General features: G+C 36.2%; 1 long non-coding RNA gene across 1 annotated transcript in view; it reads right to left on the bottom strand.

The window, feature by feature from the left end:
- Positions 1-16,775, bottom strand: part of LOC123288713 (uncharacterized) — a 74,974-nt gene extending 58,199 nt beyond the window's left edge. The window contains exons 1-2 of the long non-coding RNA XR_006532222.2: positions 16,721-16,775; positions 13,347-13,434 (exon numbers count right to left, since the gene is read on the bottom strand). This is a non-coding gene — a long non-coding RNA (uncharacterized lncRNA). The remainder of the gene's footprint in view (positions 1-13,346; positions 13,435-16,720) is intronic.
- Between the last annotated feature and the right edge of the window lie 2,435 nt (positions 16,776-19,210).

The following is a 19,210-nucleotide window of genomic DNA, read 5'->3' as shown; positions in this document are numbered from 1 at the left end:
ACCTGCAAGAGAGAGAGAGCACAGAGACATAGAGACATATATTTACTGAGAAAACTCCTAAAGTCAGGTTCATTCCTAAAATGAAAAGCAGACACATTCCCGTTAAAATCAGATATGGACAAAGATGCTTTAATCACTATAGTTTAATACTCTCCTGGAATTATTAACAGGAGAAAAAAATAAGTACAAATATTAGAAGGAGGAAGTAAAATTATCTTGATTTGAAGCTGACATATTACAACTAAAAAATTCTGGAGAATTACCTGTAAAACATTATGAAGAGTAGCAGAATCCAGCAGATTATCTAGGTACATTATCCTCACACAGACTTTATAGTTTTCTCATATAAGCACCAGAAATTTAGAAAGGAGATTGGGAGAAAAAAATGATACTGGACACTCTCCAAGATACAGTAAGTGGGGAAAAAAAAAAAACAACCCAAGGTGCAGCACACTATCAAATGCTACCTTTAGTGTTTAAAATTTTATAAATATTATTTTGCATGCATAATTTATCTCAGGAAGAATACACAGGAACTGTTTAATGGAGATAATTTGTTATACAGCTTGTAGTGTCTTCCCAAGATGTGCCTATCTTATCATGAAAGGTAAGTTCTTGGAGTTGTTGATCCTCTAAGTCCTTGCTACCTGCCATGTTGGCATCACTTGTGAGCTTGTTAGAACTGCAGAATCTCAGGCATCACCCCAGAAATATTGAATCAGAATCTCCATCTTAATAAAACTGCTTGGTTAATTATATGAACATTAAAACTTGTGCAGCACCGCTCTAAGTAATCAGTTCATTTAGTTTGGTTGAGAGTCAGGTAGAATTTTTTTGAGAGAGAGCCAGAAAGAAAACAACACTTTCAGGAGTTTATACAAATGAAAGAAAATCCAGAGTCATCAGTAGAGAGTGTTAAATAAAAGAAGAAAGAAAATGAGAAGAACCAAGTTCCTTCTTTGATTATGTATTTCTACCAATTACTATATTTTCTTGCCTGTAGATAACTATTCCATCTTTCATGTTGGTGCTTTGAAAAGGAACAGGCCATTTTGAAATAATTGCTTTATTTATTTATATTTTAGATAAGTCTTTTCCAGAGAGTATTTTGCCTCCAATTATTTGAACCAGCATAAAATAAAAACACAATAAGTTCTATTTTTCCTTCTTTTGGGATATCTAGAATCATGAATTTCAATGATCTATTTGCATAGTAAAGAGTAAATTATTATTTTCAGCTGTATCAGCAATAAATATTTAGAGACGATAAATAATTATCATGCTAATCAAAGAAAGTAAAGTTTCTTTCATTATATGAGTAAGGGTGTCCTAGATTTCCCCAATTATAAACTATATTTCCATTTCTTCTAGAAATAATTTTAGAACCAACAGATATACTTTTAAAATTTGACGTTTTGGAGAGTTAGCCAATATAAGAAATATTCAAAAGAATCATGTAGTGCCCAATCTTTGAACATGAAACTAGGTTTAGCAAATCACTGACTAGTTAAATATAAACTACCGGAAAATAATAAAGTGGCATAGGGAACTGATCCGGAGTATCTTTGAAGAGAACTTGGGCTCTTAAAAAGCACAGCATGTCTGGCAGGCACGTTTTCTGTTTGTGAAGGAAGAGTTTAGTGGGGAACAATAAGGTATAAAAGACATTTAATATGAGTAATAGGAGATAGATCAGTCATGTAAAAATCAATGTTTATTTCTCGGAAACGCTAATATAAATTGCAGCAGGGCTGACTCACAGAGTTTTCCATTGAAGACAAGCATCAAACTGGGTACCTTGTTCAAATAAAGAATTACCAAGACTCTTTTGTTGAATGATAGGTATTCAAATACAATGTCTGTTGTGTATGAAATGAATTTAAAGTGTTTGAGAAAACCACAGGGAAATGTAAGTGATTTAGAATAGCCAAAAATCCTGAAAAATAGAACAAATTTGGAGGGTTCACACATCCAGATTTCAAAGCTTACTGCAAAGCTACAGTAATTAATATAGTGTGGCACAGTGTGGCATAAAGATAGAAGTACAGATCAGTAAAATAAAATGAAGAGCCCAGAAAGAGTCCTTACATTTATGGTCAATTGATTTTTGACAAGTGTGCCAAAACAATTTAATGGGGGAAAGAATAGACGTCTAATCAAACATTGTTGAGATGATTGGATTTCCACATAAAAAAGAATGAAGTTCATCTCCTCCCTCATATCCTACACAAAAAAATTAACTCAAAACGGATTACAGACCTAAAAGTAAGACCTAAAACTATAAAACTCATATAGGAGTAAATCTTTGTGACCTTGGGTTAGACAAAACCTTCCTAAATATGACACCAAAAACAAGTGCAACAAAGAAAATGATTGATTGATACATCTGAAATATTGCTTGTAGAAATGCAAAATCATGTCATCATTTTGGAAAACAGTATGGCAGTTCCTTAAAAGGTTAATCATAGAGTTATCATTTAGCCCAGCGATTCTACTCTTACATAATAAACCACGGAAACATACCACAAAAAATCTTTTACAGGAATGTTCATAGCAGCATTTTTCATAATAACTAAAATATGGAAACAACCCAAATGTCCATCAACTGATACACAGATCAATAAAATGTAGTGCATCCATACAATGGGATATTAATTGACAATAAAAATGGATGAAGCACTGATACATGCAAGAACATTGATGAACCTTGAGAATATTATGCTAAGTGAAAGAAGTCAGTCACAAAGGATTATATATTGCTGGTTCCATTTATCTGAAATGTGCAGAACAGGCCAATCAATAGAGAGGGACAATAGATTAATGGTTGCCTAGGGCTGGGGACATTGACGGCAAATGAGGAACAAGGTTCCAGGGTTTCTTTTTGGGCTAGGAAAATGTTCTAAAATGGATAGTGGTGATGGTTGCACAACTCTATGGCTATACTAAGAGCAATTAAGTTGCACACTTTAAATGGGTAAATTATATGGTATGTGAATTATATCACAACAAAGCTGTTAAAATGTTTTGGGGAGCTTATGCTAAATCTTTTTTGCTTGTTTTATATGAAGTTTAAGGAAAAAAGGATCTTTCAAAGACAAAGGAGAAGAGTCTGATTTTACAAACTTAAAGCTGCCAAGAATTTAAAATAGATGCAACAAATGTAAAATATGACCCCTACATTCATTGTGACAATACCTTTACCCCGCATAATTTAATTTTCAAATATTTACACCCTCTTTAAAATGTAGGAGCACTGAATCAATATGTGGAAACACTTTAAACTCTTTAGAGAATTGTTATCATATAAATCTTTTACAGTATGCAGTCTCAAGTATCTGCTTCAGAAAATAATCTCCGAAAAGTGTTTCTGTTATGATAATTTCTAGTAAAATATGAATTTCTATTCCATTGAGCTTATGGTTTTACATAATTAAAATACATACGATTACTCTGAGAGACTATTACATTTCTGAGGCTTGAGGAACAATAAGAAATATGACATTACATTAATGTTTTCAACCAGTACCAAGTGGAAATATATTTTTAGCTGGAAATGCACTAATTAGTCACTGATATTGTAGAGTCAAAAGAAGAATTTGACTCTTAACCAAAAGGAATTCATATTTGAAAGATAATTTCAGCTGAAATTGGAATGTTACATAAGAATAATTACACTGAGGAGCCAGCCCTGATGCCTAGCCGTTAAAATTTGTCATGCTCCACTCCAGTGGCCCAGGTTTAGTTCCTGGTCACAGAATCACACCACTCATCTGCCAGTAGCCATGCTGTTGCAGTGGCTCACATAAAAGAACTAGAAGAACTTACAACTAGAAGATACAACTATGCACTGAGCCTTTGGGGAGGAAAAAACAAGAGAGGAAGATTGGCAACAGATGTTAGCTCAGAGTGAATCTTTCCTAGCAAAAAAAAAAAAAAAAGAATAAGGATAAGTGTACTGTGAAGTCAAATGAGTGGCAGTTATTTACTTGTTCATGGCCAGATTCAGGGCTTGATTCCTGGGCCTTGGTGGCTATGAGTTTGTGGCATTGTCTTTGAGCCCTATTCTCTCCAGCTCAGAATGTCTGCTGTCAGACTCAGAGAGAGGGGATGGTGGAGGAAGGCTATTGGTAGCTTTAGCTCTCCATTGGGAATCTGGGTATGCAACAAAAAAAAATTGTTGAGTTCTATGTACCAGGTGTGTGCAAAATGCTCGCAATAAAAGTAGTCATGACTTCTAGGAGCTCTTAGATTATTTCAAAGAGAGGTCAGAACAGTAACAAGATCAAGTCAGGTGAGCTCCTATAGGTTCCTGTAAGGATTTATTCTGAGGGAAACGAGGAGCCATTGCAGCGTTTTAAGCAGAGAAGTAACATTACCTGTCTTTCATGTGTAAGGGACAGCTCTGGCTGCTCAACTGAGAACACATTGCAGAGGAGCAGATGTAAAACAAGGGGGCTATTACAGTTATCTAAGTGAGAAACGGTGTGGCTTTGACCAAGGCGATAGCTAAGGGGTGGTGAGGAATGGGTATCCTGCAGAGAGATGGCTTTATATATCTAGGATCATGATATACCCAGAATCTGCTTTATATGGATTCCGGATACAAAGAAAGATGAAAAGAACAGGAAAGGCCAGTGCCAGGCAGCAAACAGTGTCTGGGAGTCATTCCCACAGCTCAGTTTCAGATGATGGCAGCAGGAAGTGAGCCAAGAGACAGCATGCACAGGTGGCATGGCTACAGTGTGCTGGGGGTGCAAATAACTTCCGGATATGCAGAGGCTCTGAGAGGCAAAGACAGGTTAATGGGAGAGGTGATGGCCAAGAAATGGCAGGGACTCTTGACACTTAGTTTCCATGGGAACATTTAGTCACCTATTCACCAGTCTCAGAAAACAAGAATGCATGTGGATCATAAAGAATGAGAAGAGTTGCTGGCATCTTAGGAATAATGCCTAACTACCCCACACCCTCCCACAAACACATTCTTTCCAGGAACCACAGGAAACTGCGTTGACAGAAATTACCATTCCAAAGAACATGCTGCAGCACTGAGGTATAGAATAACAGGTGTATTATTTTTCTGCTTCCTAACTTTTCCTCAGACTACTGCATTTTTAATTAAGAACCTCAAAACCTTAAATTTTGAAATCACGTCTCTAGGTACTCAACAGTCCAGGAAATTGGGTAGTATTCTCTCATCATCTATACAGTCAGCATTACAGTATATGCCTGGCATTGTGCAGTGTGTAAAAATGAAAAGAATCATCACAAAACTCAGTTCCTGCCCTTGAGAAGCTCAGAGTTAAACTATAAAGAAACATTAAATGGCATATATTCAATATGGAAAATAAGTCTCCCAGTCTATGTCTGGGCAAAATTCATCCTTGGCTTGGTATATGAGATATATATATAAGATTATAGTTTGCAGTAGGATAGGAGGGTGGCCAAAAACATCACCTGAAACAAGACAATTTTTTAAATAAAGTGATCATAGGAGAAAAATACTACTGCTAAAGTGAAGGGATAGTAAGTCTTTTCCTCCTGAACTTAGAAAAATACTTCATAAATAAGGATTTTGAAAAAGAATCTAAAAAGATGTAAAAAAGGGAAAAGATTTAGGAATTAATTTTTTAAAAAAAGATTTCCTAACCTTAACTCTCAGCCACAGATTTTAGGCATCATGACTTGAACAAAAAGACATGGAAGCCTGAACAAACATGAGCAATTGTCCCAGGGAGATTCATTCTGAAAGGAATGAAATTAAGATTGACCTTAAAATAAGTAGCCTGGATTATCCAGGTGGGCCCACTGTAATCACAAGGGTCTTTAAAAGTGGAAGAGAAAGGCAGAAGAATGTGGCTGAGAAACGCAATGTGGAAAAGACGCAACTGGCCAGTGCTGGCCAGGAATGCGGGCATCCTCTTGAAGCTGGAAAAGACAAGAAAACTGCTTTGTTCCTAGACCCTCCAGAAGGTATGCAGCCCTGCTTACATCTTGATTGGTCCCATTTCGGACTCCTCCAGAACCATTAAAGAACAAATTTGCATTGTTTTAAGCTACTAAGTTTGTGGAAATTTTTTTACAGCAGCGATAGGAAATTAATACAGATAGCCTTGTGTTAATATATTGTATATAAATTGCCTGTTTATATAATCTTCACTTCTATGCCCTTCACCCACCCTGAATGCATAGTTATTTCTGACCAGAACTTATCCCCAGCTTTGTGTGGGGTTCTAGCATGGTGTCTAGTGCCTCGCAGGCACTTGGTAAAATATATGTTGAATCAGTAAATGAATGAGAGACTATTCCAAGTTTACTTTATTCATTCCAAGTTTATTTTTTTCTACTATGTAATTTTTATGGCCTCATAGTGTGTAATTGACAGCGCTCCCACTGACAGGCAAAATAGAGCAGCCAATTTGGGAGCTTCACATGGGTCACCAGATTCTGAAGTTGAGGGTTACAAATACCCATTAGGAGTCCACTTCCCTGCTGCCTTTCTTTTCTTATTATTACATATGAGGACAAAGTTCAGCTCTTTTAAATCACTCCAGTTGCCATTTAAAAGGCTCTCAGAATGAATGGGCTCTGGAACATAAGCCCTGAAAATATAGTCTGAAACAAAAGCCTGTGAAAACTTGCAGAAAGCTTGATCAGAAAGCCCGAGGGGCTTTAATCTGGAGTTATAAATCTTGACATTTTCTTTTTCCTTTCTCCACCAAACTACTCAGCTCCAACTTAATGGTTTTCAGTTATTACTACTTATAATCATGCATCTGAAGGGGCCCCTCCCTCCCACAGTACATTGAAACACCTCGTCTCACAGGTAGTGGGATTGGGAAAATTGGCCTTTTATTCATTTTAGCTGTTTTTCATCTGAAATTATTCATATACTGAAAACAGTCACTCTGTTTACTACTCACTGTCATAGAATTCTTCATAATAAAAAATAATTCTGAGCACTTTGGACATTTAACACCTTATTCAAAGCATTTCACACACTTCAAAAGATATTTTTCATTAGAAAACAGAGAAAAGAAAGAAAAGCAAGGTAAAATCTCATAATCCCACTACATTATCTTAAATTATGTAAGTAACCACTTTAAAAATTTTTGTGCTCACCCTTTCAGACTTGCTCCTCATTTCAAAATTTTAGTCAATTATCTTCAAAGTGTGCCTTGAGGTTGGCATGTAATCTAAAATTATTACATTTACTTAGCTATTGAAAACACTTTAAGGATAAAAGTCAAAAGTGGAAGACTAATTACTAGATTAATTTTGAGAAAGACTACAGTGGCCTTCTGTAACTAGGAACTTGCCAGGCGTTATGCCCTGGTGTTAGGAGGAGCTGGCCTGGAACCCCTCGTCGGCCTCTGGTGTTCTCCCATTAAACAAAACAATTTTCAGAACCCCGCATCAGAGAAGGGCACTCTGTGACCATGATGGAGCAAGACAAAAGTAAGACCACTTCATAACTATGTCTGGGAAACATAAGAAAAAAATTTTCCAAGCCACAAAAATTCCCCCATCTTGGCTAATATGAGTAATCACAGCTTCTTTACTAAATGCACCTTTGTCTTCATTCTAGTCTACCCTCATTCTAGATAAGTTTTATTGTGATACCCAGTTATAGAATTATCCCCACTTCCTGACAAAGGCTGATCCAGAGCAAAGTCCTGCTTCCTTAAATCCTCCATGAAGTCACCTAATAGAAGCCCAGATCCTACACTAAGTCTTTCTTCAGACCCTCTCACCAAGATGTGCCACATTTCACCATGGTGTGCATTCTCTGTCAATGCAACTAGCAGCCAACCCAACATCATTCAACCACATGAGTGCTTCTGGTGGTCTTTGGCCAGGGAGCATTGACATTTTAGAGAAGAACTTCAAATAGATCATGAAACCTGATTGTTCAAAATTGTATGCTATTCACATATTCAGTTAAATTTTTTGAGCGTGTGCTGTGTCAAGCTTAATTCCAGGTGGTGAGGTTTCTACAGGGAATATGACAAAGTTCTAGTTGTTATGGTCTTTACAGTATATTGGTTTTGACAATCATGTTTTAAAGAGATGAAATGTTTCCTCAAAGTATGGAGGAAAATCCATTTAACGTAAGAAGTTGTTTCTTCAGGGTACTTGTGTATGATTTTCTCTGTGTGGCTCTGTTCCTAGGCTCTCTTAACCAAGAAATATACACTGGAAAGAAATTATCCTACAGCATACCCACAATTGTAAAGAGAAGTTATAAGCCAAATGTACGTTAAAGAAAGTTTCTATATGTGTTCTGTTTGTGGCAATGTGCTTATGTTTATCTACAGCACTGTATCATGCTTTTGCTGTTCAGAAAGAGATTTTCTTGTAAATTCTCTAAGATTTTCATCATCTAAGCATCAAAATATTTATGTTTCAGTCATCTTAAGTATCCACACCATACAGCATTTTACATACGGGTTGATTTTTTAAAAATGTTTACTGTTCTTGAATGTTATAGTTTTCATTGTAGGTCCCTTCAAATTGTATGAGACACTCCTTAGGAGTATAAAGTAGGACTATTGCTTCAGAGAGAGAACAGGATTTTGTCTGATGTCTCCTCCTGAATGTTCCATGTTAGACCAGCAGTCCCTTTTGCCAGTGACTTTTCAGTATCATGGTGACTTGCTATATTCCTCCCCATAATTTTGTTTAAGGATAAATATTTTGTTTTAAATCTGGAACAATAATATTATCTACAATTTCAGAAGAGTGCTCTTTAGCCAAGATATGTTAGTGGGGAAAATGTAATTAGTAACCCAAAGACCCTCTCCACCTGCCCCCTTATATATTGGAATGTAGATTACTTTCTGGAGAATTTTATAACTTCATTTCCAAGTCATACTTTCAGCTGATATTGGGGTCATAGGAATCTCACTGGAATATAGTGGTCCTGAATTTACAGAGTGGGACTGACAATATGGATGTACTGTTGAATACTTTTGCCCATATAATCCATTAATTTTGTCAGCCTACCAACATTTTGCCTTATGATTACACTGAATGTAAAGAAAAGTACCTTAGTTAGGAAGATGGAGTCTATTATAAAGAAAATAAGTTGCAGGTGTGCAACAACTGATTTTTTACAAAATAGCTCTCATCTGACTAAGGACAAAATAGGATCTTTCAACCATTTTAATTTAAAAATTCTATTTAGAATTTGGGGCACTTGTAGGTAATCTGGTATTAGTTCTTCATTTATCAATGATAAAAACAGTGAACAAATTAATTGCTAACATAAAAGAGCTATAATCTCTCATAATTATACTGATTTTAAAAGTCCATGTGGGCAGACTGTTATTAAGTATTGGCACAATTTGTTCCTGAGTAGGTGGCAGTGCTGTGCCCGATGCGTCAGGAAACAAGACTAGATCCAAACTAATGCAAGAAGCATTTTCTTTATCAAAATGTATTTAAAGTTTCAGGAGAATTAGCTGCAGTGCCAGACTTGCTTTTAGGATAAAAATCAGACTCCTTAGCTTGTGCAGGAATAAAGCCTTTTATGATCTCCCATTTGTATAGCTTCAGTCTCAGCCCCACTGGCTCTCGAGTTTCACACACTACCGTAGCCGTATTGACTACTCACCATCCCCTCACTCTTCTTCCTCAGACTTCAAGATTTTTAGCACTTTTCTTCTTAGCCAGGACAACTCCCTCCTCTGTTCTCCAACTATCCTACTTATGTTTGCAGATTCAGTTCCAGTATCATCTCTCCCAGGAAGTCTTCCTGAATCTCCTGCATGCCCTGCTCTGTGTTCCATAGCACGCTGTGTAGATTACTATTTTAATAATTATCAATTGTTTTCAGGTGCCGGCCCAGTGGCGCAGTGGTGAAGTGCGCACATTCCACTTCGGTGGCCTGGGGTTCGCTGGTTCAGATCGCGGGTGAGGACATGGCACCGCCTGGCACACCATGCTGTGGTAGGCGTCCCACATATAACATAGAGGAAGATGGGCACAGATGTTAGCTCAGGGCCAGTCTTCCTCAGCAAAAAGAGGAGGATTGGCAGCAGTTAGCTAAGGGCTAATTTTCTTCTTCAAAAAAAATTGTTTTCCGTACTCACTTCCTTCTCTGTCTCCCCAACTGGATTGTAAAAACCTTAAGTGCAAAAACACTATCTCATTCATATTTATATTCCTCCTTCTCAATAATTTGAATGAATAATTTAATTAGTGAATTTAAATAAATGAATGAATCTATATTAATAAATGTTTCAATTCATTAATCTAAATAACCCATCTACAACCCATTTTTAAACAAAATAGCTGAATAGCATCTGCCTAATTTTAAGGGATCTAAACATGTGTATTGATATACTTAAAGTTTTTTTCAGTTGACACTAGGATAGGAGCAGATATTTGTACATCCATGTTCATGGCAGCATTATTCACAATAGCCAAGAGGTAGAAACAACCCAAGTCCCCATCAATGGATGAATGGGTAAGCTAAATGTGAGATATGTATACACATACAGACACACACACACACAACGAAATGTGATTCAGCCTTTAAAAAGAATGAAATTCTGATATATGCTACACCATGGATAAACCATGAAAACATTATGTAAGTGAAATAAGCCAGACACAAAAGGACAAATACTATTTGACTCCACTTATATCTGGATTGGTCAAATTCATAGAGACAGAATGTAGAATAGTCGTTACCAGGGACTGGGAGAGCGAGGACTGGGGTGTTATGGTTTAATGCATATGGAGTTTCAGCTTGAGATGATGAAAAAGTTCTGAAGATGGATAGTGATGATGGTTGCACAACAATATGGGTGTACTTAATGACACTGAATTGTATACTTAAAAATGTTTAAAGTGGTGAATTTTATAGTATGTGTTTTACCACAATAAAAAAATTGTATTATAACATGTTACACACATACACACACAGAGTCTCTAGGTGATAGAGACATATGTGCATTAGAAAATTTTTGGCTGGGTAAAGTTAGAATGGAGACTAGATAGCATCACCCTCTTGGAAGTCTTCCACTCATTTGAGGAAAACTTGCTTCCTATTGGCCACAGAAAGTCTGGGAATCTGAGACACATGGCCTGGGATGCTCCTTAATCTACGTGTGGCTCAAGGAGTTCATGAGAAAAACCTTGTTCCCGGCCTATGATTGGGATATGTATTTTTTATATAGGAATAAGATGCAGAAAAGACATTGGAGCTGCTGGGAAAAAAGCATCATGAGTCAAGAAGTCTAGCAGGATAGGTCACGCTGAAAACAAGCCTCAGTATTGGCAGGAGCAACGCCTGCAGGTATAGTGGAACACTGTGCTCGGCCATCTCTTTTCCCTTCCCAAGGTATCTTTGTGGATTGAGAAGTAGAGGGCCACGGTATAAAGGAAAAAACAAAAAGTGTCACAAGAGGATCAATAGCTCTCTATGAGAATCAATCTAAATGAACCGGTCACGAAAAGTGAGAGGAGTTCTCCTACCGAAAGGAGAACGAGATGAGCCAGTGGCCTTGTAGTATAAGGTTGATCCATGTTTGTTCAGTGGTCAGAGGCATCAGGAATAGAAAACAGCCCAGGCAGCAATACTATATAGGTCCCAAGGGCAGCAGAGCAATGGTGATCAAGAATGTCAAGAGCAATGGATTCCATGATGCAGGAACTGGAGAGCTGCTGGCTACAGCTCAAATTACATATAAGAACCAAGAAAAGCTTGATCATTTTCTAATTAAGTGTGGGGGCTCAGAGTATTGAAGTATGGGGTATTGCTATAAATGTGAGCTATTGGAACTCATCAGTGTGTAAAACAAGAACTCATGAGAATTTATATGGTATAGATATATTTGAAATATTAAGATTAGAGACAGTTTCCATAAACTGTGATTTCATATAAATACCAACGGCACTTTCTTTTAGTCTCTGATTAATGCTTAAAACATTGATTCTATCTCACCTATCTCCAAGCCCAAGGCCCAAGAAGTGCACAAAGAATCCTAGGAGTTAAGACTATAAGACAATTATAGAAACTATATATCTCACTTTCAACCACAGAAATTGAAGCATCTATTTGAATTACCATCATCGTCTGTTTTAGAACTAATTTTACTTTGAGTTAAATGGGTATGTCAATTTAAATCCAACAAAGAGTGGGAATTAGGAAAAGGCTTTTCTTCCAGATAACAGGCTTTAAGTGCAGCCTCCAGAGGATGTATTCCATTCTACTCAGCAATTGAAATTGTTTAAAGTGGAAAACAAGAGATTCCTGCAATAAACAATCCTCCAAATATCATCTCCAGACATATTCCACTGGAACATTGCACAAAGGAGAAATTAACTAATGCTTTCTATCCACAAAAACAGAAATTGTTCACTCTTTTTGCTCAGGATAAAGATGTTTCACTGAGCAGGACAATGCTTGAGTTGTTTAAAGGCAGAAAGAGAGAAGAAAAGAGATAAAAACATACAGTAGGAGCAGGAAAACAAAGAATTTAGAGTGGAAAACATATATAAATAGAATAGATACCTGTCAGGGCAGCTATTCAACAATTCCTTAGTCTCTTATAATTGTCCATGCTTTCTGATTGATCAGTCTGGGGAAAGACACCTGGTCCAGAGTGGGTCAAGCAGATGCTTTCTTCTCAGATTGAAACAAGGGCCAAAGAATGGAACTGTTAGTCATTGAAGACAGTCTAGCAAATGATCATATTCTAGAAACAAAAAATGTCAGCTATTCCTGTGCTTAAGTCCCTATAGCAATCCTGATTCTTTCTCTTCCCAAGTCTCGGTTATTCAGCCTTTTCTGTTTCTTTGAGATACTTCAGTATCCTTCAAATAAATTTCTCTTTCCCTCCCCCTCCTCTTCTTTCCTTTCTTCCTTCCCCTCCTCCTCTCTTAAGATTGCTTGAATTGATTTCTATAGTTTGCTTCCAAGAGAGCCTTAATAAATATAGTAGTTATGGCATAAAATCCTTGAAATGTGGAGCAAATCAGTAAAACTTCTCAATAGGTGCTTGACAGAGACAGAAGTCCTTCGGAAGATATTAGCCCACATCAAGAAAAGGCTGATATGCTAGGACAAAAGAGTGCATCAAGAACCAGGAGCCAGGCTAAAGCTCAGACTAGAAGGGCCTGAGAGCTGCAGAAATCTCCCCCTTAATCTATCTCTTTGTGCCTAAATCAATTGTTTAATCTTTATTATACACAAGTTCAAAATAGAAGTCAGGTGTTGCTGAACCAGTAATCTCCAAACCCTTAAATGGACCCAAACAACCAGCATAATAGTCAGATATTTCTTCCAGTTCTTTTAAGAAAAAAAGGGGAGTGTGTTTGGGGAGGGGGTGCCTTACTGATGAGATGCTCCTCTGATTGAATCAGCTGTCATTCAAGCTGGTTAGAGTTGGAACCTTGAAGAAAGCATTCCAGCTGAAATAGTGCCTATAAAAAAATCAGTTATGAGAGTGAACAATAAGATCTTAGGCACTGAGGAATAGACAAGAGCAATTACTGTTGAATTAAATTTATGTCACTGATGTTAGCTGTTATACTCATACAACTACTATCTACTATATTGAAAGTCATAGGAGCTACAAGACACAAGAGATTATACCCCTAGGATGGGGAGACTAGGTCTAGAAATATCACCCACTGAAAATGAAACCAGAAATTAAGGAAAAGTAATTCAACTTTGTCGAACATTCAAATATATTATTCATATAATCTCATAAAAGGATTTTTTCTATCCCTATTTTACGAATGAAGAAACTCTCAGAGAAGTTAATTGACTTACTTAGGGATACAAAGCTACTAAGTGATGGGGCTGGGATTTGACCAGATCTGTTCAAATCTAAATCCCATGCTATTCACATGGTCTGCAAGAGTTTAGTTATCATCAGCATAGTAACCGAAGCTAAATGTTGATTTGTACACATTTAGACGATGAAACTAAAATACTTACCATGTATCTATTTTGGAAATAAGTCACATCCTCAGAAAAATGAGACTGGAATGTAAATGGGATTTTTTTTTAAAGCTGTAATATAAATACATCATGAGGTTTTTTAAAGATAGCGTCATAAAGAGGAACTTTAAAGAGAGATTGGGAGAAAAAGTACTATTTAGGATAGAGCCAGTGTTTCTGAATCTAGTGGTTGGTGCTACATATAGAAATTATTTAATGCTAATATTACCTCAAATGTGTGGAGTGTAAGAGGAAAATGCTAATTTTATGTGACTGGAACCAAAGAGTGGTGAGATTGTATATTGATGAATGTCAGGGATGGATGGTGTTTTGATTTACCTTGGGTAAAATTAAAGGAGAAGGAGACCATTCTGTTCATATTTGAACCTCTCTACAGTCTTGAACATAGACTTTCAAATGGTTGGCAGCTAACAATAAAAATTTGGTAAGAGAATGCAAGTGGATGTCTAATCATAATTTTAATTGCATTTTCAACAATGTGAAGTCCTCAAGAAGCAGCAATAATTTCTGTCTTGGGATAAACTCAGGTTTCATATTGAATTACTGAATTTTCTACAGTATGAAGCTCTGTTTTATAAGTTCCATACACAGTCATCACGGATTCTCCACTTGGCAATTTTTTCAAAGGCCAGGGTCATAAAATAAAAATGTTCTCGACTGAAAAGTGCTTGATTTTATTTTTCTGGTTTTTCTAATGACTAATTTATATTGAGAACACTTTTGATTGATTAGACAGAAAACAGGATGAATGAAGATATTGTTTTCAAGTCATTTCTGGGGTCTTATATGCATATAGCATCAGTGTTGTAGTAACAAAGTTGTTTTAAGTCTTTAAAGCTGCATTTCCACTTTGTTGTGAACTGTAAAAAAAAATCTTATGTTCCACAATTCAAATGTCATTAAATATAAACAACAGAATGTATGTTCATACATTTATTTTAAGTAGTACATAAAACTGTACACCAACGTATAGGTGAAAGTACAATATTTTGATAAAATATAGCATTACACATGTTTGTTTAGAATTTTTAAAAAACTGTCTTGGCTAAATTAATTCTTCAACCCAATGCCAGGTCATTGCAGAAAAAGTGCTTCCCTAATGCTATACAGCAGTCCTGCAAGAAGTGCAAAAATTGTTCAAGCTGCCTGCCAGCCTTGAACATATAATTGGGTAGCCACATTCATAAAGTAAAAATAAAAGACTTTTCTCCTGTGATATACATAGATCTTTGGGACTCTGTGAAAAAAGAAAATCTTTCTTATGTCCGCTCTTGTAATATATTAAGTACTCCCTCTTTTTATATGAGTAGTACTATATTATGTACCCCTTAAAATACATTTACTTTCTTGGAGTTTTATTTTTGTTGATAATCTACTGTTTTTTAAATCTTACTATTTTATACCAAAAATGCATATTCACTATAAACTATTTAAGAAATGAGAAAACGTCAGAGAGAAAAAAATGTACCCATCAAAATTACATTATGTAGATATGGTGAATATGATTTAAGACATCTTTCCATACAAAAGACATAAGAGATACACATGATGCACTATACATGTTATTTTAAATTTATTAATAAATCAATTTCATTTTACAGAAACTTAACAGAAGAAACAAACATGGAAATGAAATTAGGTATCCCTTCATATTGGTTTGAGATATGGATTTATACCACTTATGAAGCCAAGGAAACCCAAACTGAGAAATTTATTTTAAACTTGTCCTGGCTTATTGGTATCCCAGTGTATCCTACAGAAGCAAAATCAGTTGAAACGCTGGAGGGAAGCACCCTCATCTCAAGTTTCACATTAATCTGCTGATAAAACTGTCAACATGAGCCCACAGGCCAAAATTACAAAATATGTAGGCAACAAGCCCCTCATAAAGTTAGCAAGGACAAAAAACAGTAGAATTAAAACTTCAAGATTTTCAAATAATGAATTTATCACGTAGATTATATAATATATAGGAAATGTTGAAGAAATCAAAATTATAATCAAGGAAGAAGGTATTACTCAACTGGAGTAGATGGCCTTGATAAAGAACCAAACAATGTTATTACAAATGAAAAAAAATTGTATAATCCATGATATTATTTATTTAGTTTTTGCTTGGGAAGATTTGCCCGAAGCTCATATCTGTTGCCAATCTTCCTCTTTTTGCTTGAGGTAGATTTGCCCTGAGCTAACATCTGTGCCAATCTTCCTCTATTTTGTATGTGGGTTGCCACTGCAGCATGGCCACTGACAAGTGGTGTGGGTCTATATCTGGGAACTGAACCCAGGCCACAGTGGAGTGTGCCAAACTTAACCACTAAGCCACGGGGCAGGCCCTTGAAATAATTTTTAATAAATGGGTTAAACATCAAATTAAACATAGGGGAGCTGAAAGATAGAGATAAATAAGTTACCAGAGATTGAAAATACCAGAAAATAAATGTAGACACAATGGGGGGAAAGAATGCAAAATTTTTAAATACCTATCATTGGAATTGCAGATGAAGGGAATAAAAAGAATAAGGTAGAAGTAACATTAGAAGAGTTAAAATCTGAGAGGTACACAGAATTGAAAAGAGAAATAAATACTCTGGTTTAGTAAGAACAATAAGTGCAAAACAATATAAATAAATATCAACCACTAGAGGCAGTGTAGCAAAATTGCAGAACACAAACTGGTTATAAAACTAGCAAGAGAGAGAAGACAGACAAGCAACTAAAAAACCATATCATAACACCAACCTCAGATTTTTCAACAGCAATCCAAGAAGCCAGTATACAGTTGTATAATGATTTCTAAATGCAGAGAAGAATTAATTGTATTAATTAAAATAATGTAGTTGCTATAACAGCTAAAATCAGAAATAACAGTGAGTTACCATAACAGAAACTCTCTCTTGTTCCTGTAAAGTACAAGTGGATGTTTGACTTGTGGCTCACCTCACAGTGATTCAATCAGGCTCCCTTCTCCTTGGGCTCCCTCACCAGCCCAGGCCTTAGGCTTTCGGTCAGGAAACAGGGGCAAAAATGGGTGTAGAAGGGAAATCCCTTCTTAAACACTTCAGGCTGGAAGTGAACGGCTTCACTTCTCACAATACATTGGAAAGAACTAAAAATATGGGCCTACCTCGATGCAAAGGAGACTGATCAATATAATCCCTGTGTGGGCAGCTACTTTCTGCAACAATTCTGTCCCAGAGAAGTGTGGCAGGCATCCCTCATGGATAGCTGACCATGTCTGCCCTAACTGTCAACCTCCAATCTTATACCTAGCTAAATTAATACTAAAGAATGAGGGTGAAATAAAGATTTTTTTCAGGCAAACAAAAAATGAGTTTATCCCCAAACTACAGTGGAGGGACTTCTGAAAATGTCCTTTATTGGTACAAAATTTCTGCAAAATTTCCTACTAATACTTTAGTAGGAAAGAAAATTATTCTTGATGGAAGATCTAAGATGCAAAAAAAAGTGAACAGCAATAAAATTAATAAACGACTGGAAAAATCTAAGCATATACTAACTATATACATAACACTAATAATATCTATTTTTCAATGCAAAAAAAAACTGAGGCGGAACTAAAATGCTGCTACCAAGAAATAAAAAGAAATCAACAAAGATGAATATCTGAAGCATTATTTTTAATGAAAGAAGGCAGATACGAAAGATTCTGTAATCCATTTATATTAAATTCTAAACAAGCTAAACTTACTGTGATAGACATTAGATCAGTGGTTTCCAGAGGCCAGGAGGAGACTGACTACAATGAGACATGAGGAAATCTGGAATCGTGGAAACAGTCTATATCTTGACAAGAATATGAGTCACATGCCTGTATTATGAAATACTGATTCTTCTCACTATATCATATAGCCTTACTTCTTTTTTTTATTTTGGTGAGGAAGACTAGCCCTGAGCTAACATCTCTTGCCAATCTTCCTCTTTTTGCTTGAGGAAGATCGTCCTTGAGCTAACATCTGTGCCAATATTCCTCTATTTTGTACATGAGATGCTGCCACAACATGGCTTGATGAGTTGTGTGTAGGTCCATCCATGCCTGTGATCCAAACCAGTGAACCACAGGCTACCAAAGCCGAGTGTACGAACTTAAACCGCTATGCCACCAGGCTGGCCCCTAACCTTACTTAACACCACTTTTTTTATAAGGTGGACTATTCCTGGTGTGATAGAAATGCAGTGTACTCATTATCACAGTAATTCTTATAAAGATAGATAGCTTGTATTGCTTGGCACTATGCAAAGAAGTTTATATGCATTGTTTTATATAATTTTCACAGTAGTTTGGTGTTTTCATCCACATTTTGCATGTAAGTGAAGCAGAGTTCAGGAAGATTAGATAATCTGTGTAATTCCTATCAATGAGTGTTTGAGGCCATTCATTTCTAAGAAAGTCTTATATTTAGATTTGGAGACATTCAGAAATATTACCTAGGAATCTGTTAGGTCCTACTTCTATAGAGAGGTTTAAAAAAATCTCTAGCCAACTCCTTTAGGTGTATTTACCAAAGAACTGATTTCTTTGATGATTGATGTTGCTTCAACTAGGAAATTGTTTGTGTGGGGAAAATAGAGTATGTTGAAAAGGGTCTGTTAGTCACTATCAGAGGAATGACTTGGCCACTCTGAAGTTAGAGAAAAGAAAAATAGCTTCTAGATGGAAAAAAAGGATGACTTAGGAAATCTAGGATAGTGCAATACTATGAAATATTTCCAATGAGCCAAAAAAGAATCTATGGGCCAAGCAATTTTTGAGGACTCCTATTAAGGTGATGGGTTTCTGCAAGAAGGATAGACGACTGCAAGAAAACATTACCTTTCTCAAATATTCTGCATTCTAACACGGAACGTGTGATGAAAAAGAGTAACACATGCATGCTATCAAAATATTCTCTCTGTCACTTTTATGTATTTTATATTTCTACACGATAGAAGAAAGGGAAAATGCTGACCAGGCCAAGATTAGGTGAAGAATATCTAGCCAAAAATAAAAATTTTCAGGGTTATTTTAATATAAAGTCTCAAAGCATTTAAAATTTTATTTCAGTTGTGTATTATTGTTCATTGAATAGTTCTTACAGAGTAGAAAGAAAATTTCTGACTGTGAGGAAAGCCAGTTTACAGATTTAAAGGTGTTACTCTGTATCCACCGGCTTGCTGCTGAGCTTGCCATGACGCTTACTCTTTCCCATCTTTGGTGCAATCACTCACTTG

This window comes from Equus asinus, chromosome 11, assembly GCF_041296235.1.
Source record: "Equus asinus isolate D_3611 breed Donkey chromosome 11, EquAss-T2T_v2, whole genome shotgun sequence".
NCBI classification, from domain to species: Eukaryota; Metazoa; Chordata; class Mammalia; order Perissodactyla; family Equidae; genus Equus; species Equus asinus.
Note: the sequence above shows the minus strand (reverse complement) of the source record. Positions and strands in the feature narration are given on the sequence as shown.